Raw genomic sequence first — 22,445 nt, forward strand, 5'->3', positions numbered from 1 at the left:
ACTGGCATCCACAAAGACAAAGATGGAAAATATGAGCCATCCATTTGGCAACAATGTTGGCATCTTCCTCATTTCGTGCTGCCAAGCTCTGACCAGAAAGATCTTGGCCTGTTTACTGCCCGATGCAGTCAGTCCAGACTCAGGGTGGCTCAGGTCATGGTGGTAGAGCCAGCTATAATGAGATTTAGACATGCAAGAAAAAGACAGAGAAAGGGATCCAGACTCCATATCAGACACAAGCTAAAGGGAACGCTAGAAAGCCTTCATGAAATCAAAGAGGTAAGGCTTTTAAAATCTAGAAATTGGCCAGAAATAAACATTACATTCTGCTTTTCTTTTTTATTTGGTTTTCATAGGAGAAACTGTTTTCTGTCCACATAAAGTGTGTACAATCTTTTTTCCAGAATAAGGGAAGCAGGAAAATAGGTGAAGAATATCAAGTAACTGGAGAATGGTATGTGTTATAATGGGGGAACAGCTGTGTCATTTGCTGCCTATAAAGTATTATTAATAATTTTGTGGCCCAAATAATTTCAAAAGCACTTTAAAGAGAAGCCAGAAAGAAAAGAACTAGTGCATACATTGATCTCATCTTATGCTCCCCCTAAATCTTTCAAGTTAAATGTTATTTCTCCCACCTTGACAACTGAGGCAGCCTCAGAAAGGCTAAAGGATTGCTCAAGATTACAAAACTAAAAAGTGACTGAGTTAGGAGAGGATTCCAGTCCACCAGACACCAAAGTTCACAACTGTCAAGGATTGTCATTAATTTAGACAACTGTCTTCTCCCTGAAGTGTATACTAAAAGAAGTTTACCAGCATTCCAAGACGATGTCATCAGGGAGACAGCATGGTCAAGTTACCATTGAAGGAGTCCTTCCAGTCCATTTCCCAAAACTAGGAGTTGAAAGGTGAGTTTTGTAATTGGTTCGCTTTGAATAGATTATTTATTTTAAGCTGCCTGGTCTGATGATGCAATAAGCAGGGGAACAAGCTTGGTTTGAAGATAGATTTCTGATCTTCTGGGAAGTGTTTCCACTTTAATAAGCTTTGATTCCCCAAGGAAATTCCTAAAGGCATTCAGTCACAACCTACTGGGTTGCCAGGTCTCTGTAAATACACACATGCGCATGTGCACACACACGTACAGGAATGGATAATTTTGTAGTCATGACAGTGAATGCTGCTGACAGTAAGCAAAGAGGAAACTATTCAGGGAAAATTTTTGTTCTTGCAATTTGAATCCAGTGGTTGGGGGTTCACAAATTAAGTGACAATGGACAGATTAAGAGGAGAAAAGATGGCTGGGCACAGTGGCTCACAGCTGTAATCCCAGTACTTTGGGAGGCTGAGGCAGGTGGATCACCTGAGGTCAGGAGATCGAGACCAGCCTGGCCAATATGGTGAAACCCCATCTCTACAAAAAATTAAAAAAAAAAAAAATTAGCTGGGAGTGGTGGCACACACCTGTAATCCCAGTTTCGTGGGAGGCTGAGGCAGGAGAATAGCTTGAACCCAGGAGGCGGAGGTTGCAGTGAGCAAAGATTGCACCATTGTACTATAGCCTGGGTGACAAGAGTGAAACTCTGCCTCAAAAAAAAAAAAAAAAAAAAAAAAACCGGGGAAAAGACATGATTTATTTATACTTACAGGCAGGAATACTCAGTAATAAGTAACTCACTCATTAACCAGAGGAAAAGGGTTATATGCCAAACTTAACAAAGAAGGAGGGAGAGTGGTTAGGGAAAGTATGGAAGATTCTATTGGACTTTTTTTTTATGCTAGTGGAAATGGGCCGTCTATTTCCATGGCAGTTGTATTTTCTGAAGACTCTAACTTTATCAGATAAGATAATTTCAGATAAGATTTCTTTCTGAATCTTCTTTAGCTCCAACATTTTTCATTTAAAAATTATCTTTATATCATGTCTAGGGGTCCAAGTGGCTCCCCACATGTCCTTCATCTGAAACTCTTCTGGACATTTCACCAAAAAAGAAAAACAAAGCAAGTTTTATTGCTGTAGAGAGTGATTTATGTTAGAAATTGTGAGGAAAGAGATCAGCAAAGGGACAGAAAAACAAAGATTAAAGGTTGGAACCGAGTAGAACCAATTTCTGAGTATAGAAGGCAGCCAGTCCCGTCAAGAAGGTTTCTAGATGTTGAGTCTGAAGCCTCTTTAGTAAAGATGGTAGTGGGAATGTCATAATAATGGTTATTTGCTGGATCAGGGCATGGAAGATGCACATGTTCTGGTAAACTTTCTGGGTATCCCACATTGTTGTGGTGGTGATCAATCTTTTGAGGTCTATCAAGTTGTCCAGCTTCAGCACCCAGAGCTTCAAGAAATGGCCAGTGCTAGTTCTTAGTGACAACAAGTCAGGAGAGTGGGGGAAAAATGAAAGTGTTAATTACTGACAAAATGTGCAAGATGATAGAATCTAGTTTAGAAGAGACGAAAAATAGCTCAAAGACAATGAACAGAACTAGAATCTGCTAACTCACAAGGGGTGTTATAATTTTCCATTGAAACATAAAATTTCTCTCCACAATCACTTCCATTTTTATAAAAGATAAAGTAAGATTACTCTTATTTACAAAATAAGCCTAGCCTCATTAAATATGTCCTGATCATTTAATAAATGAAGCAAGAATGGTAACTGGCCACACAGGCCTTTAGAAGTTTGCTTTGTTGGAACTTTTATAAGGAATCTCAGATTGAACTTTTAAAAGCCTTTCTTGGCTAGGAGGCCAAGCCAAGAACTTGCCATCAGAACTTTATCTGCGGTACCTATAGATTTGGGTGAAATCCTCTCCTGTTGAGGTATCCAAAGCATTCTAAAGCTCCTGGGCCTGCCAGGAAGTGATCTTCATTACTCATTTGTGAGGCTGAGGACACTGTAAGCCAGGTACAAGGCCAGTTTTGCTAAGAGAGCTTTATGAACACTGGCTCCATAAAGTCAACCTTACTTCCTTAAAACTGCCTGGTCATGTCTGTTTATATGCACATCATTCTCAAATATGACATTTCAGTTAAAGCCTTGGTGATATAACTAATTTCCTCAATTATGTCCTGTTACAAGGAGAATAGGTACTCATGGAACTTATGCAAAAAACTGTATTGCCATAAAAGTAAGAATATTCAATATGAGTTTCTGAATTCTATAGGGATTAGGTAGGGAGAAAAATATAAATGTTTCATTCTTGTTTATAAGATATAATCTACTAAATTGTTGTTCATTATAAATAGGTTAAGAGAAAAGAGAAAGGAATTCCTTATATTCAGAAAATGGAATATTAAAGAACCAGCAATGTTCCAAACAAAAATAAAACCCATAAAAATTATAATCAATCTTCATCAGTTCATTCAGTCCTAGGTAATTTATTTTTGTTCTGCTCAATCTTGGGTTAGCAGTTTTATGAGCCCATCAGCCTCTCCACTAGAATTCTGGAAATTCTTACTCAGTTCAGTGGTATGATCTCAAAGTCATTTATGCAGAGCCATCAGAATCCTTCACCTTGGATAACCAGTCATTTCCATGGGTCTCTGAAATGTTCCTTTTTCTTAAAATGATGCATTCTACCTTACAGTTGATTGTAAGAGCTTTCAAGAAAGCATCAGAATAAAACAATAACTCCCTGTGAATGAAAAAAGACTTAAAATGGCAATGGCTAAAAATTTGATGAGAGTTTGTTATAAAAATAATGCAATTGACAAGGATATGTGGTTGTTCTGATGACATAAAACATTTAAGATAATAATGGGAATTATGACTACTAACATTATGTTAGGACATATTGACAATGAGGGTTTTAACTCATATACTTTCTGAAGTACTTACATTCATAGCATTTACCCATACAAATATAATGTAGGGAAGGTTAAGTATATCTTCTCATTTGATAATGCTTTCCTTTTCTAATGTCCTGACTTCTTTAAAGTATCAGCAAGCATCTTGAGATAAATAGGAGAGGCTTTGGGATTGAAAAGAAATACAGGTGGGCTTTGGGTTATCCTTAGAGTCCTATTACTGTCTTTGTAAAGACTTAATTAGTAAGGTGAGGGCAGTATTTTTAATTCTTCAAAGAATTAGGGGACAGTGTGTTAGTATATTTTGTGTTGCTATAACAGAATATCCGAGACTGTAACTGCCCAGTGGGTTCTTCCTACCTGCTGCTGAGATAGAGATGATTTATCAAGACAGTGGAATTGCAAAGGAAAAAGGGTTTAATGCACACAGAGCTAACTAAATAGGAAACCCAAGTTTTATTACCCCAATCAATCTCCCTGCAAATTCAGAGACTAGGGTTTTTTAAGGATTATTTGAAGGGTAAGGGGCTAGGGAGTGGGGAGTGCTGATTGGTTGGGTCAGAGATGAAATCACAGGGGGATCCAAGTGGGTTCTTCTTGCTGTCTTCTGTTTCTGGATGGGATCGCAAAACTGGTTGAACCAGATCACCAGTCTGGGTGGCACCAGCTGGTCCATCAGAATGCAGGGTCTGAAAGATATCTGGAACACTAATCTTAGGTTTTACAATAGTTCTCTTATCCATAAGAGCAACTGGGGAGGTTAGGAATCTTGGCTGCATCCTATCCTGAACCATAATTTTGAATCTTGTGGCGAATTTGTTAGTTTTAAGAAGGTGGTCTGGTCCCCAGACAAGAAGATTTGCTTCAGGAAAGAGCTGTTATCATCTATGTTTCAAAGTTAACCTATAAACTAAATTCCTCCTATAGTTAGCTTGGTCTATGCCCAGGAATGAACAAGGGCAATTTGGAGGTTAAAGGTAAGATGGAGTCAGTTAGGTCTGATCTCTTTCACTGTCACAATTTTCTCACTGTTATAATTTTGCAAAGGTGGTCAGAAATGTATTGTCACACATTTCTGGAGGCTGGGAAGTCCAACATCATGCTGCTGGCATCTGACAAGGACCTTCTTGCTGCATTATCCCATGGTGGAAGGTGGAAAAGCAAGAGAGAGGACAAGAGGGGGTCATACTCATGTTTTTATACAGGAACCAATACCACCCATGATGGCTTAATCATCTCTTAAGGGTCCTAACTCTTAATACTGTTACAATGGCAATTACATTTCAACATGAGTTTTGGAAGGAACAAACATTCATACCATAGCAAATAGCCTCAATAATAGCATAAAGGAATTGGCCTGCCTATCCAACTACAGTATTTTTAATTTGTTTCTTTATATTAGAGATAAGATTTCCAACTAAGGTGGAAATCAAAAGATTTTCAATGATCCAGGACTCTGGATTTAGAGCTATGTGTCTTTGGAATGTTTTTTATAAGTCATTCAACAAAGACTTTAGAATGTATTCCTTTCCTCTGAGTACATTGCTCCACTTTAGCCCAATTAACTTTCAGAGTGGGAGGGAAGACCGAAGGGAAAACATCTTTAATAGCTCCTCTCAGGCCCTGAATATCAGCTTCCAACTGGGCCATTTGCAGGAGGAAGGTGATGGTGCAGGGGAGGGGGAGAGTTTATGGTGAGTGTGAGTTTCAAGTTTTGTTCTAGATCTGATTTCTGTTCTTTAGTTTTGTTAAGGGCGTCTTTTAGGCTAGCTGTGACACTTTTCTTTAAAATGTCCTTTCATTCTGATACTCCCCATATTGGTAACAGGATATTTGTTTAGAATGAGAGCTTCCTGAAAATCCTCTCAAACTTAAAAGTTGTTCCAAATCAAAGGATCTGCTGTCTGGCCATTGATGATTTACTATCTCCAAAGGTATACGTTTTTCAAAATGTGACTCATAATGAATAAACCTATTTTATGGCTTAATCGTGGGCACAGGAAACACTCCCGTACGGGGTACAGAAGATGCAGCTCCCATGCTCCAAAATCATCTCCAAAGACAGCCAAAGAGAGTGTAGAAGATGCAGCTCCCATGATCCAAAATCATCTCCAAAGACAGCCAAAGAGAAAGAAAGCAAAGATCATCATTGCTATAGGCAGTAAGAATGATACTTGTGAAAACTCCTGTCTCCAATTGCCTATAAAAAATGATATGACTTTGATCATGAACCTGTGAATCCATGACTCTGGGCAGGAATACTGAGATGGGACTTCTGTCCACTAGCAAGACAACAGGAAAAAGAAAATCAGGGCTTTTATGGGCCGAGACCCTTTATTTACACTTAGACAAACACCCTTAGCATTGGCAACAGTCAGCACAATGCCAGCTGAAAATGGGATGCCCAGGATACCCAAATTTCTCTCCAGCCAACTGCAAATGCTTGAGTCCCAACCTGAAATTGGCTGTTTCTGAGCAAAGACCAGACAATCCGCACCCCACAGCATGTGGAAAGCCAGAGACTGAGCACTCTGACTGAATCCAAGCCAAACTATCAGGACACAAAATGAGACAGAAAGGAGACAGTAGCTATCCCTGGGAAGGAAAAGATCCATTTTAAAAAGTATTCAGACCAAGTCACAATACAGTAAGAATAAGTTCTGAGTGTTTTCTCCCGCAAATCTAAATCTCGGAAAGAAAAGACAAAAAGATGCTTTTACCACCCTCACCTTACGGCATTCTGAGCAGAGATCTGGGAACCTGGCTGCTAAGAAATTTATCTTTGTCAGCATAGTCAGAGATCCTGAAATCTTAGCTGTAGTTTCTGGAGGAGCAGAGAGTCACAGACATCCCATCTTTGTTACCAAAACTGTGGGGAGAAAACTTTTCCTTATCCAATTTAGTTCCAGTGGTTGAAGGCCCATGAATTAACTGACAATAGACAGATTAGCAGGAGAAAAGACAGGCGATTTACACATATACAGGAGTTCTCAGAGATAATAACTCACTCAATAGCCTGAGATTAAAGGGTTCATATACAAAATTTAACAAGGGGAAAGGGGTTAGGGCTTTAATGAGAAGGCATGGAAAGTTCTGTTGAGGTTTTTGATGCTAATACCAATGGACACTCTGTCTCCCTGGCAGCTAAATTCCAGGAAACTCCCTCAGATGGGGGTTAACGGCAGCAGTATTTTCTGGAGGCCCTGTCTTAGTCAGGTAAGTGCAGTTGAGATAAGACTTCTTTCCGTATCTTCTTTAGCTCGAATGTTCTCACTTTAAAAATCTTTATACCAACTCCGGGGATCTGAATGAATCTCCACATGACTCAAGACATGTATCATCCCAAGAACTTTTAAAAAGGAAAACTTCCTGGTTCCTTTCTAGGGCAAAGTTTGAGATAGACAATATTTCTATGACATGCTTGAGAGCTTCAGGAAGGCTCAGTGAAGTTCCTGGTGACAGAGACATCACTGCATAATACAAATGCACTGTGGGGTTACGGGTAAGGTCTCTGACCAGGATGACATCATCCTGGGCCTCATTCCAGCACTGTAAGCTGTGACTTCTGTGCCCAGAGTCAGGACTGCTGTTTAAACTTCATTAGGTTCTCAAGATACAAAGCCTGCTACTTACCTTCAGAAAATCATTGCACAATATTTCAAGAGTGAAGTCATATCAGGTTTCTTTTTTCTGTTTACTTTTGCCTTTCACTCATCACAAACAGGATAAAAGGTAGACCACTTATATTTTTGGGTCGCAAATTGATCTTATAACTGCAAACACTGACTTCCAGGGAAATTCTGTTACCAGTGGAAATATCTAGATGAAAAGGTGGAATTCAAAGTGCTAATTTCAAGAGGTAGTATCTTTTATAAGTAATATGAATTAGTGCTGTTTGTCTGTGAGGAAAACATGCTTCTTGTTCAGTAAAGTCATCTTCACAACTTCAGGAACGCTGCCATTATTAAGATAGTTAAGAGTACCTTCTAGAAAAATTGTGGACCCAGGTTCATCATTTCAAACAGCTGATACACAATACAAAATGTAGAAACTAAAGATAACTTGGCTGGGTGCAGTGGCTCACATCTGCAATCCCAGCTACTTGGGAGGCTGAGGTGGGAGGATCACCTGACAGCCAGGAGGTCAAGGCTGCAGTGAGCCATGATTGCACCACGCTTTCCAGCATGGGCAACAGAGCAAGACCCTGTCTTAAAAAAAATAACTGAACCACCAAGTGATCTTCTCTTAGGAGATGGAAAACCCCATAATAAGAAGGGTAGGTAAATGTCTGCAGTCTAGCCTCTGGGAATGAAATTTCTTAAGGATGGGCTTCATGGATTTGGGGCTCATGAACCTGCAAGAACACTGGCAATCAAGAGAGTAAAAACATAACCAGAAGCGTTCAGAATTTGGGAAGCTTCTTCATAGCACTAACTGAGATATTGCTAATTAGTGGCTCTCCAAAATACTATTAAAATAATCTGTTGATTCTGGATGGTCTTTATTGGGGGAGAAGGCTGTTCTGTGCATTATAGGATGTTTAGTAGCATTCCTGACTTCTACCTTCCAGATGCCAGGAGCAGCCCCAGTCGTGACAACAAGAAATGTTACCAGACATGGCCAAATATCCCCTGGGAGGCAAAATCATCCCCTTCAGTTGAGAACTGAAGACTTAAAGGTAATGGAGAACACTGTTTACAAAGAATCCCAGTAGAGTCTCGGGGTGCAGGTAGGGGATGTAGCAAAGTTGGGAATATTTTTGAGATTGTGAAGTCTGGATTTTTTCCAATGTGTATCTTTTAGCGTGGGAGCCAGGGAGGTCTGGCTAGGGTCAGGTGAGGACCATAATCTAATCACTTAGAATTGGCAAACAATACAAGGTGAAGATTTTGAGAGCAAAGACTCAGAAAAGCTCAAATTTTAAAACTTTCCTTTGATGCTTTCTATTGACGAGTTGATGCGTCTTTGGGGAAATTCCTGGAATGAACAATACAGTTATTTGTAACTGTTATCTTCCTGAGGAAGAGTCTTCTGGAACAGTAAAGTTATGCTGATGAAGATCCTGGAATAGTAAAGCCATGTTAACATAGACTGTGTGGATATAAATAAGTTTTAGATCTCAGTGAATTCCTTAATTCCTTGATTTTTTTTGCCCCTGCCCTTTTGCCCATTATTACCACATTCAGAAAAGCCAATAAAATACAAAAAAAAAAAAAAAAAAAGACTAAAGAGGCAGCAGGAAGGAGGAGGGTCTCAGATGTGCCGCCAAGCTCCATCCTGACTTCACCACACTGACTCCTGCATGGCCTGGGCAAGCAACATACTTTCTCCAAACCTCAGCCTCTCCATCAATATATGGAAGTTGATAATAGCGACTCCTTCATCAAGTTGTGGTAGAGTTCGAATGAAATAATACATGACCAGTGCCCTAGACATACTATGCACTCAGTGGGTGTAAATCAACTGTGTAAAACTAGGAAAAAATGCCATCACAATGGTGCTTCTGTGCTCAGACCCACATACCTTTCGGGACCACCTCATTCTTTCTGAAAACTATAAGCAAATACTGGGTTTAAAAGGAAGCAGAAGTGTTCTCTGTGCACCCTAGAAATATTGTGTGTACGGAGAGGCGGCTAACTCTCCTAAATCCTTCACCCATATTCTTAACTGAGCATGCTCTTGGATCACCACTAAAATGCATCGGGGAATTTAGGCTGTAATTTAGTAATGTCACTGCTTATAAAAGTAGAGGAACAATGAGAACACCATGGCACTAGCTTGGAGTAGGTTAAAAACTACTTTTCTGAAGCTTATCTACCAGAAAGTTTATCTAAGCTATTTTTCATGGGATGTTTTAAAGACAATACCTTCCTTTAATAGCCATGACCTTGAATTCATTATGGTGGAATTCTACTGCTTACTCTCACCTAATTCTGAAAACCGGCCATATTCTTCAAGTGGGAGACTCACTTATACAGTGCCAGGTGCTGATCTAGGCACTTCATATGAACTTTCTGCTTTAATCCTCAGTCTGTGAGGCAAATACTGTGATGAGAAATCTGATACTCAGAGTCAAGTAATGTAGTGAGGAGACCCAGTTGACACACGAGTGGAGTCAGAATTTAAGCCTTGTCTAGTGGACTCCAAAGTTGACGGTTCTACTCCATCATGTTACCACCTACATGTCTATTTCTCAAAACAACAACAAACAGAAAAACCCAAAGATAACGCATCAAACATCCTAGTCATGGTTTTACAGAGCTTGGGTCCATGTGTAGTATTTGAACAGATAAACTGGTTTCTAGTATGTTGGCAAGGAAGGGGCAATCTTGCAAGGTGGATAGATCTAATCTGATCGTAAGGTGACTGAAATAACGAGACACCAGCCTCAGGGAGCCACATTGCCAGTCCAGTTGATTGCCTAATTTTAACCAGTGAATGAAGTAGATCCAAAGTTGACACTTAACTGCTATTGATGGGACTGCGAGGAAGAAAAACAAGTCCGTCGCCTCTCTTACATACCATCCTGTCCCCCAGTGCAACTTGAGTGCTGTGTAAATTTGGCAAAGGGATGTTTAGACAGCAAAAGTTATCAACAAAATGGTTATGGGCCAAGGGAATTTCACTGAATAATCCTGTGGCTGGGAGTGACACTGGAATTAATCGTCTCCTAGTGTCTTGAAGAGTAGGTTTCCTAGGATGGCCTCCTTTTTTATGGTGATGGTAATCTTTTTATTATTTTTAGTGGTGGGTGATTCATTAAAAGAACAACTAAACGCAATTCAACTTCTAGGCCTTTGTAAGGCTTTTGGATTTTGTTTTTGTTTTTTAACATAAACCAGAGGTTTTTTTTTCCTTCTCAGCTCTGTGAAAATGCCAACCGTGTGATTTTTGAGCAAGTCCCCTAATCTCACTGGGGTTCAGTTTCTTCTCTGTAAGAGAGGGATCCACTACACGATCCCTAAGGTCCCTTCTTGCTTTTTAGTCAAACTGATTCAGATGTTATTAACTGACTAGTGCCCTCTACAGGCAACTTCCTCCACCGTGTAAGAATCCAGGAAGAGGATATTAGCAAAATTCTCTTGATGTATTTAGTGTTGTGACTTAGTGTGCAACACAATATCTCGTTATGTAATGAACCATGCTGTGAAGCAAATAAAAATGTTAGACTTTATCTAGACCTAATTTTACAGTTAAAGAATATGAGGACCACCATGCCTGGGAACTTTTCCAATTCCTTTGGGATAAGGCTGGGGCTTGGTTACAAATCCTTGATCTTCAGCTTAATAGTGTCCAGTAGTGACCTTTCTAGCCTTGTACGGTTTTCTTCAAAACTCTCTTGCCTTCACTTCACAGATAACATTGGAACTCAGCATTCTGTAAATTTTCTACATACTTACTAGCCTTAACAGTTGATGAACTGCTGATTTTTCCACTAGAGTGGGAAATGACTGTGTAGAAGTTGCCTGGTAATTATGTGAGCACCTCCTGTAAGGGCTACTTTCTTGCAACCTTTCCTGCTACTGATGGGAAGGTCCTTTACTGACATTGCCAGTGGAAAATGTATGCATGCTCAATATCTGATTGATTCACTTTTAGTTCAAGGACTGCGAAAATTTTTAATCCTTCATGCGGAGACCTACTCAGAAGTTGGGACACACTCTTCATTTCTAAGGTGGAGGACACAGAAAAAATGTCCTGGACAGCTTTCAATGAAAATCTGGGCCTGCTTAAGCCTACTTTAAAATTTTCTAAAATAAATTCATGTTTTAATTTTTATTATTACAAAAGCAGCATTTGTGCCTTGTCGAAAGTTATAAATTGAGATAAAGAAAAATAAGAAAATGATGCACCATATTCCTACCACCCATAGATTACCACTGTTAACACCTGTGTGTATATCCTTAAAGCTTTTTCTATGCATGTATAAATATACATATACATATTTTTACCAAAATGAGATCATGTTGTACATGCTGTTTGTAACCTGCTTTTTTTAGTTAATGATCTCCATCTTTCCTTGCCAATAAATTTTCATCTTATCTAAAACCCAGTCTGTATTCAAATTCCTCCTGCTCGTCCCCAAAAATGTCCTTTCCAGTTGGTTTGTCCAAACCAAACTCAAACCTAGGGCCCTGCATTGCATCTAGTATTATATCCCTTAAAGCTCTTTAAGCTAGCATGGCTTCTTTTCTCCTTTTATTATTTTTTTCATGAAACTCCTTGTTGAAGAAAACAGGGAAGCTTTCTTTTGTTTTTTTTTCTCTTTCAGATCTTGTTCTTTACATAAACCAGATTTTTTTTTAAATTGCCCAACTTTTTGCTGTATCTTCACCTGCAAGAGATACTGCCTTAATGGTATAACAGATGGTCAACTGCTGAAATGTAAAGCTTTTCGTCTAAAATGAAATCTGTAAACCTGCTCAAAAGCCTGGAAAACATCTCTATTTTTCTTTAAGTTTCCCCTCTGCCTGTCCCTCCAGTCCAGAACAAAGGAAAATCAGTCAATTATGTCAGGCCCCATGATCAGCTATAGTGGTGAACAAAACAGCCATGGTCCCTGTCCTCAGGGAGTTTATAGTCTAGGGAGGGAATCTGACCTTCAGTAAATCATTAAATGCTTAATTAGGTGATGACAACGACAAATGCTGAAAAGGCAAAGAATAGAGTATAAGGGGTCCAGGTGTGAGAGGTGTCTCAGGAAAGAAAGGGGCCTTGTTTGATATATTATGGCAGCCTTTTCCAGAGAAATGGCATTGAAATTGGAATTGGTTAAGAAGAGAGGAAGAAGACTGTTTCAAGCAGTGGGACCAGCATTTGCCAAGGTGCTGAGGTTTAGGAGTAGTTTCTAGCATGGCTGGGATAAAGGGGATTAGGGGAAAAATGGAATGAGATAAAGCTGGGAAGGAAGGCATGGGGCAGCTCATTCAGAACTTACAGGCCATGTGAACAATTTTGGACTTGATTATGTGGGCAAGGAGGAACAATGAAGAACTTTGAGATTTGTATTTTACTAAGATCAGGCTGACTATTGTGTAAAGAGTATGTATTAGTTCATTTTCACACTGCTGATAAAGACATAACAGAGACTGGGTAATTTCCAAAAGAAAGAGTTTTAATTCGACTCACAGTTCCACGTGGGTGGGGAAGCCTCACAATCGTGGTAGAAGGCAAGGAGGAGCAAGTCATGGCTCACATGGATGGCAGCAGGCAAAGAGACAGAGTTTGTGCAGTGGAACCCCTCTGTTTAAAACCATCAGATCTCATGAGACTTATTCATCATCACGAGAACAGCAGGGGACAAACCTGCCCCCACGATTCATTACCTCCCACCGGGTCCCTCCCACAACATATGGGAATTCAAGATGAGATCTGGAAGGAGTCACAGCCAAACCATATCAGAGGACATGAAAGGGATGGGACTGGGTACGAATTACCAGTTAGAAGGCCACTGTGGTTGCGCAGGTAAGAGATGATAGCTTGGCCTAAAGTAATGGCTGGAATGGATTGAAGAGGAATGATTTCAGAGATATTTAGTGAATCGGCAAGTGGAACCAAAAAGACTGGGGGACTGATTGGACAAGGAGAAATTAGGGAGAGGTAAAGGAAGGAGAGGAGCTAAGGATGATATATCTGTCAGCACTGTCTCTGTACATGTGGCAACCCCATTCAAACTGGCTGAAGCCTAAATGAAAATTTATTGATTCAAGGGAAGGAAAAGTCCTGGGGGTAGATCAGATACTTCATATGTGGCTGGATCCAGGAGTTCAGATGATGTCTTCAAGAGTAGCTCTCTCTCCAATTCTTTATCTGGTGTGATGGCTTCACTCTCTCTGGAAAGCTCTCCTTCTGGTGGCAAAATAGCTGCCGGCAGCTCTAGGTTCACATCCTTAGAGGTTAGCAACTCCAGAAGAAGGCAACTTCTCAATATTTTTAGAAAACTTCCTAGAATTGAGCCTTATTTGCTAGTCCTGGGTAACATGTTTACCCATGGAGCTAAAGGGTAGGATTAATCTCACCTGGAGGAAATACACTGTGAGCAGGAAAGGAAATTTGAAGAGCTATTCCCAGTACAAAGGTGAATGGGTGCTAAGTAGGAAAGAATGACAGTGCTAATAAGGAGTCCAGGTAACTCCGAGGATGTTTATAGGCACAACTGAGTGGATGGCAGAGGGATGCAGGGGTAGGGTTTATTCATCGAAGGAAGAGTAGAGTGTTGAGGGGAAAGATCACAAATTCAGGTTTGCACGTGTTTGTTTTGAGGCCTATTACCACATGGGGATGTCAAGTGGGCAGATGGGTCCATGAGTCTGATACTCAGTAGGAAATTCTTGGCAGTAGTTTGAGTTCCTGGAGTTATCAGTGCACAGGATATGGACAGGATCATCTGAGGAGGGTGTCAGATGAGAAAAGGAAATTCAATATTTGGGTAGAGGAAGAGGCTGCAGAGTTGAGCATAAAAGAAGGTCCGGTCAGCTAGTTAGAAGGAAACCTAGTGGGAATAGTGCCATCAAAGTCCAGCCTCTGTCCCGACAGTGAGTATGGAATGATTGACTATATGCCATGCCTCTGAGAGAGAAAATCAGATGCAGAAGCATTCTCAAATGTAGCAACATTGAGATTGTTGGTGACCTTAGTCAGTGGAACAGGTGTCCTTATAGCATTGGGGAAGGAAGCCAGGTTTGGTAGGCGGTGGAAGGGTGAGTCAGAGTTGAAAATATGGTAAAGATTAGAAATTTATGATGAAGAAATGGAGATTGACAAAAGAATGGCAAGGGCAGGCAAGGGGGGTCTAGGAGGGATTTTTGGTTTATGTTTTAAAAGAGACACGAACTTATTGAGAGGAAAGTTGGAAACACACAAGCTAAAAGACAGAAGAAGATGGGATCCACAGCACGGGTGGATGGAGAGATGTTGAAATTGAGAGGGACCATGTCCTCCACTGTAACTGGAAGCGAAAGCATGAACACAAAAGCAGGAAAGTCTGTATAGATCTCATGGCCAGAAATTGATGTTGTTTCCATGCAATGGTTTCTATTATCTCTGTGAAGTAGGAAGTTACATTGTCTCCTTAAAGCCAACAAGAAATCCAAGATTTGAAGAGAAGAGAGAGACTTGAAACAGAGTGTAGAAAAGCAAACCAGAGGTAGAGCAGGATTTCAGAGCAGTTCCTGTGGCCCAGCAGGGGAGAAATTGGCCTCATCAGATCGGTTGGTGATTTCCTGCAGCAGTGCCCAGCAGCCTGAGGGCTGAAGCTGAGAAGATGAACAGTGAGTCCTCCAGATATGATGAAAGAGCACAGGAAAAAGGAGCTGATGGTAGAGTCAAACCCCACCACAACATTATATGTGAGATCCAAAAACTGAATTGCATGAAATGGAGAGCCTTGTTATAACTAGGTTAGTGAAATGAGGATGGGGCTGGGTGGAAGATGGGGGCCAACTACCAAGTACAGGCTGCTAACTTCACACTGCCACAGGATGTACCATCATGGGGGTTTTACTAAATTTGCAAGGGAAAGATTGAAAGGATGAATCATAGAGTTCATGTTAGGAAGGAAGGGAGTGAGGAAAGGTGGGTGCTAAGGACAGGAAGAAGGAGGAGTTGACAAGAGAAGGTTCCAAAGAGGTGGGGAACAGGCATGGAAAACATAGAGGGCTGGCCAACAGTGACGCAGAATCAGGCTTGGGAAGAAGGGTAGCCGTGGGCCATGGAAGCACACTGACTTAGGTGTTCAAAGATCTAGGTTCTAGTCCCAGCTCCACCACTTATCACCCATGTGGCCCTGACTCTTCAGAGTCCTCATTTTAAAACCAGGAATAATGGCATCTTTCCTGTTCACCTCACTGAGCTGTCATCACCAATTATCTGAAGTGCTTTAAAAGTGTGAGCTCTATTAGAAAACAGACCAAACAGTCTCTTGTTTCCTTTGTGACAGAGAGGGAGTGTATGGAAAGGGAGGTGGTTACCACGGACCCACTACCGAAGAGTACTGGCCTCGCATGCGTGCGGTGCTTAGGTTAGGGAAGGAAAAACAGACTTTGCATCCTCTGCCTTTAGCGGCTGCTGTTTACCAACAAGCTATTGCTCAGCAGTGCTGTGGTTCTATTTTAATTTTTAATTGTTTGTTTGTATTCCATAACAATCAGACCTTCCCGATCATTCAAACACATCAAAACATCAGATCAGAGACACACAGCCTGAGGCCCTGATGCTTGTGGTGATACTCTGCAGGAGGCTACCCTATGTCTCCCCAGCATTGGTCCTGTGTTTTTAACCCTTTATTCCTTTTCTCTCCTCCTTATTCTTCTTTTCCTATTAATCCCCCACTCTGGAAAAAAAAAATCCTTTGCTGTGTCCATCCATGTTTCAGTAAATGGCACCACTACCTACCAAGTTGTTCAAGTCAAAACGTGAGAGTCTTTCATGATTCTGATCTTTCCCTCATATCCAATTCATTGTTACATCTGGCTGACAACTTCCAAGAGAAAGTCACTTTTTACCACCTTTATGGCCATCGCCACAGTCCAGCAACCAGCATCTCTCTGTTTTTGTTTGTTTGTTTGTTTTTAAGGGACAGCATCTCTTGCCCAGGCTGGAACACAGTGTCATGATCACAGCTCACTGGATTCTCGAACTCCTGGGCTCAAACAGTCCTCCCACCTCAGTCTCCCAAGTAGCTGGGACTACAAGCGCACACCACCACATTTGGTTAATTAAAAAAAAATTTTTTTTGTAGATACTGGGTTTTGCTATATTGTTCAGGTTGGTCTCGAACTCCTGGCCTCAAGCAATTGCCCCACCTTGTCCTCTCAAACTGTTGGGATTCCAGGCGTGAGCCACCGCACCCAGCCAGCATCTATTGCATGGACAACTGTGATACCTCTTATCTGGTCTTCCTGTTTTGGTGTTTACCTGCCTACAATCCATTCTTCCCACAATCCATTCTCTAAAGTCGTCTTTTAAAAACACACGTCAGATGCCACTGAAAATGAAATCTGTCCCTCCCCCACCAACTACTTCAGTCAAGCCACCTGGGTCCTTTTTTGGGTCCTCGATCTTGCCAAGCTTGTTTTAGCCTTGGGCCCTTTGCCACAGCTGTCCTCTTGCTTTGGAATGTTCTCCCTGATCCCAGTTCTTTCTTGTGATTCAAATCTTAGATTTAATGCTACCTCCCCAGAGAGTCTTTCCCTGGCCACTCAGCCAAAAGTAGGATGGATTATTTCATCTGTCTCCCAGAAACATACACATCTTTTATCCTGTCCTGTCTTGTCTACCTCTCTTTCCCTGTTACCTTCTTTAAAAGGTTCTCTTTAACCCATTTCTTAAGTTAGCCTGTGATGTATATTAGACGTCACTTAGAATTCTCTAAGCACCACCCGTGAGGCTAAATTCATGGAGCCACCATATTGGTTTGGGGGTCACACATACTCCTCCCTTCCTACCTCTGTCCCTCTCTTCCTTCCTTTTGTCCTCCTTCTCTCCCTTTTTTCTTCATTCCTTCCCCCCTTTCCTCCCTCTTGTTGACATAATTAATTTGTAGGCTCCGATGAGCGGTTAGACCTGTGTTTCTAAACATCAAGACAGTTATGGTCTAAGGATGGGAGGTCCAAATTTGAAATCCAAAGACTCAGGAGACTCAAGGGAAATTCTGTTTCCCTCCTATTTATTTGTTTCTGAGCCCCAGTTTTCATATACTTGAAGTGGCAGTAAAAACTACTATTTTACAGATTTTTGTTGAGTGAGACAGTAGATGTATCAGTTATTTACTGCCACAATATGTAACAAACCACCCCAAAGCTTAGTGGCTTAAGCTCGCCATTTGGTGTTTCTCATTCCTCTGTGGGTCAGCTGGGAAGTTTTGCTGATCTGGACTAGGCTCAGTCATGGATCTGCAATCAGCTGCCCACTCACCTGGGGGCTAGCTGGCTTAAGATGGCCTTCAGCTGAAACCACTCATCTCTGTTCCATATGGTCTCATCTCTCCCAGCAAGCTAGTCTGGGTTTGTGTTTCTGGTGGTGGCAAGGTTCCGAGAAAGCAATCAGACACCTTTAAGCACATTTCAAGTTTCTGCTTGCATCAAGTTTGCTATTATCCCATTGTCTAAACAAGTCTCATGGCTAAGCCCACTGCCAAAGGGCATGAATACAGGGATATATGCAAAATCCTTGTCCAATAACACAAACCACGAAAATGGAACTGAATAATAGTGATATGGTGCTTCCTCCTCTGGGAAGTCTTCCCTGATCTTCCTCAGCAGCCTTGAGTACTCTTTCTGAGATGCTTTCGTCATAGAAGTTATTCATAATTCCTAACATTTCCTAGACTCTATGTGCTGGGGCGCTCCAGATACAGCAAGCAATGAATGTACAAAGTCTATTACATTTTAATGGTGGGGAACAGACAGTGAATAAGTAAAGATTAAAATATACACAATTCCACATACTGATGTTGCTCTAAAAATACTGCTTTATATTTCTTTATGAGTGTGTCTTCCCCACTACACCAGGATCGATCTCCTTTTGGGCAGAGACTAAGTTTTCATCTTTACACCTCAAGTCTCTAGCATGTTGCCTGGCTCCATAAGTGTTCAGTAAATAATAAACCTACCAGTAGGCAGGAGAGCTCTGCAGAAGGCTTGGCAGTGAGGGGTGTAGAGCCATGGACGCTGCCCTGGCAGTAGCTATTTGTTTTCAAGAGCTCATTCCTGTCTAGTCTTATGTCTTCCCATGGGAAGGGACTTCCCTTTCTCCCTGACATGCCTCTCTCTCAATAAGTCTCTGTAGGGATGCCCCCTGACTCCAATGTCTATCACAATGGTGATTCTGACCAATGGCTTGGTCAGCATTTACCCAGAACTGCTTCTCTCCTATAACCCAGGTGCGATGGCTCATGCCTCTAATCCCAGCACTTTGGGAGTCCAAGGCGGGCGGGTCAAGATGTCAGGAGATCGAGACCATCCAGACCAACATGGTGAAACCCTGTCTCTATGAAAATACAAAAAATTAGCCAGACATGGTGGCACGTGCCTGTAGTCCCAGCTACTCGGGAGGCTGGGGCAGGGGAATCACTTGAACCCAGGAGGAGGAAATCACAGTGAGCCAAGACGGCCACACTGCACTTCAGCCTGGTGACAGAGCTAGACTTTGTCTCAAATAAATAAATAAATAAATAAATAAATAAATAGAAGAAACTTTTGCTCTCCTCTTCTCAGGGACTTGTATGTCTCATCACATGTCATTGTGGGAAAGTCAGAGAGGACAAGGGATAGGTAGGCCTAGGTGTTTTCCTCACTTCCATTTGGGATTGTGATGGTGGAAATTAATCATTTTGAGTAGAAAGGCTCCATGTTATCCCACCTCTCTCAATGTGAATGAGAGAAAGACTAAAATGTATGAGTTTTGCCATTAAGCATTAGAGTTCCTTTATCACCTGGCTTGATTCTAGACTCTCTATTTACATGTTATTCAAGGCAAGGCATGGTGGCTCATGCCTGTAATCCCAGCAATTTGGGAGGCCAAGGAGGGAGGACTGCTTGAGTCCAGGAGTTTGAGACCAGCCTGGGCAATATGTGAAACCCTGTGTCTATAAATAAAGTACAAAAATTATCTGGGTGTGGTGGTGCGCACCTGTAGTCCCAGCTACTTGGGAGGCTGAGGTGGGAATCGCTTGAGCCTGGGAGGTTGAGGCTGCAGTGAGCCAAGATCACACCACTGCACGACAGCCTGGGCAACGGGAGTGAGACCATGTCTTAATAATAAGTAAATAAATATATTAAAAATTGTGATTCAAGGCCTCTTTCCATAGACTAGTAAGCCTACGTGAAGACATTAACTGGTTTAAAATGTACAGATGTGGCTACTTGGTGCGTTTTTGACTGTTTAGCTGCTGAACCTCCTCCTCCACTGGGGGCAATCCCACAGCATGGGTCTCGGTAGAAGACAGAACTGCCTCCCACCCTAGAAACTGAGAAAGCCAGAGTCTAACTTTCCTTCTCCTCACTGGCTGAGTGTGTGTAAGCAGCCTAGCCAATCAGATGCTCCCACCTGGGGCAGTGGAGCATTCTTCTCCCAGTGATCAAAGGGGCAGGGGTCACAGCACCGGCAGGAAGCAATATCTAACACCCAGCACCCAGGGGGCTTATCTGTTATGGGTTGAATTTTGTCCCCTACCCCCTAAATTCATATGATGAGTACCTAACCCCAAGTGTCTAAGAATGTGAGCAGATTTGGAGATAGGGCCTTTGCAGAGGTAATCAGGTTACAGTGAGGTTATTGGGGTGAGCCCTGATCCTACAGGACTGATTATAAAAAAGGGAAACTTAGACACGGAGACATCCACAGAGGGAAGACACTGTGAAGAGATATACAGGGAGGATGCCAAGTGAACATGAAGACACCACCTCCAAGCCAAGGAGAGCAGCCTGGATCAGATCCCTCACAGCCCTCAGAAGGAACCAACCCTGTGGACACTTTGATCGTGGACTTCCAGCCCCCAGAGCTGTGAGAATGTGTCTCTTATCTAAGCCACCCAGTCTGTGGCACTTTGTGACAGCAGCTCAAGCGAACTAAGACACCATCCTTACCAAAAAATTCTCATGGTATGATTTGAGCTCTGATCCTGCGTGATTCTCCATTTTCAGGCATTTGTGAAGCTATTAAGTATCTTTTCAAGAAATTATGTTTTAGTAAAACCTGACCAAAGTTTGTTGTTTCTCATTAGGAAAACCAACAACTACAAATACCATGTTCTGAAGCATTCTTCCTCTATAGGGACCTCTGAGATCTTTTTTCTTCCTCTTTCACTGAAACAGCACATGCTTCTGAGCTCCCAGGTTCAGCCAAGTTTTTGTAGGATTGGGATATCTGCACTTCTTCTGTGGTTAGTGGGCTTTTAACTAATTTAGTCCTGCTTCTCCCTTCAAACTTGGTAATAAAAATGCAGTTGTCTTATACGACTCACCTCAGAGTGGATTGATTGTTGACTGTCTTCATTTAAATCACGCAGGATCAGTTATCATTCAAGTTGTACCACAGAGGGTGAATGTGCCTCCTGCAACGTGGTACACTCTGCAAATATCAACAGATTATCCCTGGCCCCAGCCTCTCAGGTTTCCCAACATTAAATGGAACACCAATTTTATTCCTGTGCCAGAATGTGTTTTCTGAGCAATCTACTTTGCTATCTTTACTTTGGGTTTGGCCACATTAACACCATGACTTGAACTCCCCGTTGCTGACACATTTTGATACAATGTCCAGATTAATATTGTTCAACTTCCGGTAAATATTTGACACTGAGGATGTGAAACCGCTGGGTGGCTGGGGTTGTCTTGTGTCATCATTGGGTTGCACAGGCTCAAAACACTGGTGAATTGAAGTTTTATTTTGTTGACTGCTGGGATATCTCACAATTCAAGATATTTTTTAAAGAGAAAAAAGAAACTACAATAGGAGTGGAAATTATTAAGCCCAGTTTCTCTATTTCAAGTTCAAAGGAAAGAAGGAGGAAAGAGGAAAAGACAGAGTGCGGCGCTAGCTTTTTCCCCCACTTTTATTTTCCAAAAAAAAAAAAAATTGTAGTAGAGAATTAACCTTCTCCTAACAAGGAAAGAACCACGTGCTAGGCATGATGTTGACTGCTTCACAAATACTATCCCATTTAATTCTTGCAACTGTCCTCCAACAAAGTTACTAGCATTATCATTCCCGTTTTACAGATGAGCAAACATGTTCCCACACTGTTAGTTGACCAAGTCAGCATCCTATATTATTCCAAAGCTTGCTCTTTCTACTGCACAGGGTAAAGGGGGACATGTTTTCAGCATCACCCAAGAAACCCTAGAAGTAACAGTAACAGTATTCCTTTTGTTCAGAGTAGCTGGAGATTCAACAGGAAAGGAAAATTGAGTGACTTCTGAGAGAAGCCAACAATGCTGGATCGCGTGATCACTCTCTAGACCCTCCCTCTTCTTTCAACTCATCCCTGACAACACAGGTAGAGAGCCATCTTCTGGAGTCCTTTCCTTCCTGTTCAAGCTCCAGGCTTTGATTTGTTTTGTCCATTTTGAGCGTCCAAGCATTTTGCTTCTTTTCCACTCTTCTTTTATCTAGCTGCCTATTTTAGAGTTTATAGTTTAGGAATATTTGGTATCTATTCTATAGCCATTGGTAGCTGTGACCTCTTGTTTTTTCTGGGGGAAAAGACTGCGTGGATGAGTGATCTTGAGCAAGTCACTTAACCCCTTGAAGCCCTGGTGATTTTATCTGTAGAGATGAAGGTCCCGGATGTGGCTGACAGCAGGGGCCACCTAGATCCCCTGTTCCACACCAATGAAGATACGTCACATATCTTGCTTGTGACATGAATAATGATCTACTATTATAAATATATGCCTTCAAGAGAGCCATCTTATAGTGGGAGTTCTGAATGGCATTTGTGGTTGGTAAGCAGCACCAATTTTGGGAGGTGAGGGAGATCAGACATCACTGCAGGCTCACTATATACTTGCTACTGGCTACATTCACTCAAATACTATATTTAAAAATTAGTCTCTTGAGTCTTATTACATAGGAAGAAAGTTTTGCTTGTAGCACCTTCAACACCAGGACATGAAGTACACTTTAACCTGAAAGT

General features: G+C 41.5%; 1 long non-coding RNA gene across 4 annotated transcripts; it reads left to right on the forward strand.

Annotated features, from left to right (window-relative positions):
- The first annotated feature begins 35 nt into the window (after positions 1 to 35).
- Positions 36 to 11,839, forward strand: LOC116274905. Of its 4 annotated transcripts, XR_004183729.1 has the most exons (6): positions 36 to 279; positions 405 to 454; positions 796 to 911; positions 6,953 to 7,024; positions 8,379 to 8,486; positions 11,165 to 11,839. It is a non-coding gene; the product is annotated as an uncharacterized LOC116274905 (long non-coding RNA). The 4 variants fall into 4 exon arrangements; XR_004183728.1 differs by having other exon boundaries at positions 36 to 454; XR_004183726.1 differs by lacking the exons at positions 36 to 279; positions 405 to 454 and having other exon boundaries at positions 662 to 911.
- Positions 11,840 to 22,445: the final 10,606 nt, after the last annotated feature.

This window comes from Papio anubis, chromosome 5 (assembly GCF_008728515.1).
Source record: "Papio anubis isolate 15944 chromosome 5, Panubis1.0, whole genome shotgun sequence".
NCBI classification, from domain to species: Eukaryota; Metazoa; Chordata; class Mammalia; order Primates; family Cercopithecidae; genus Papio; species Papio anubis.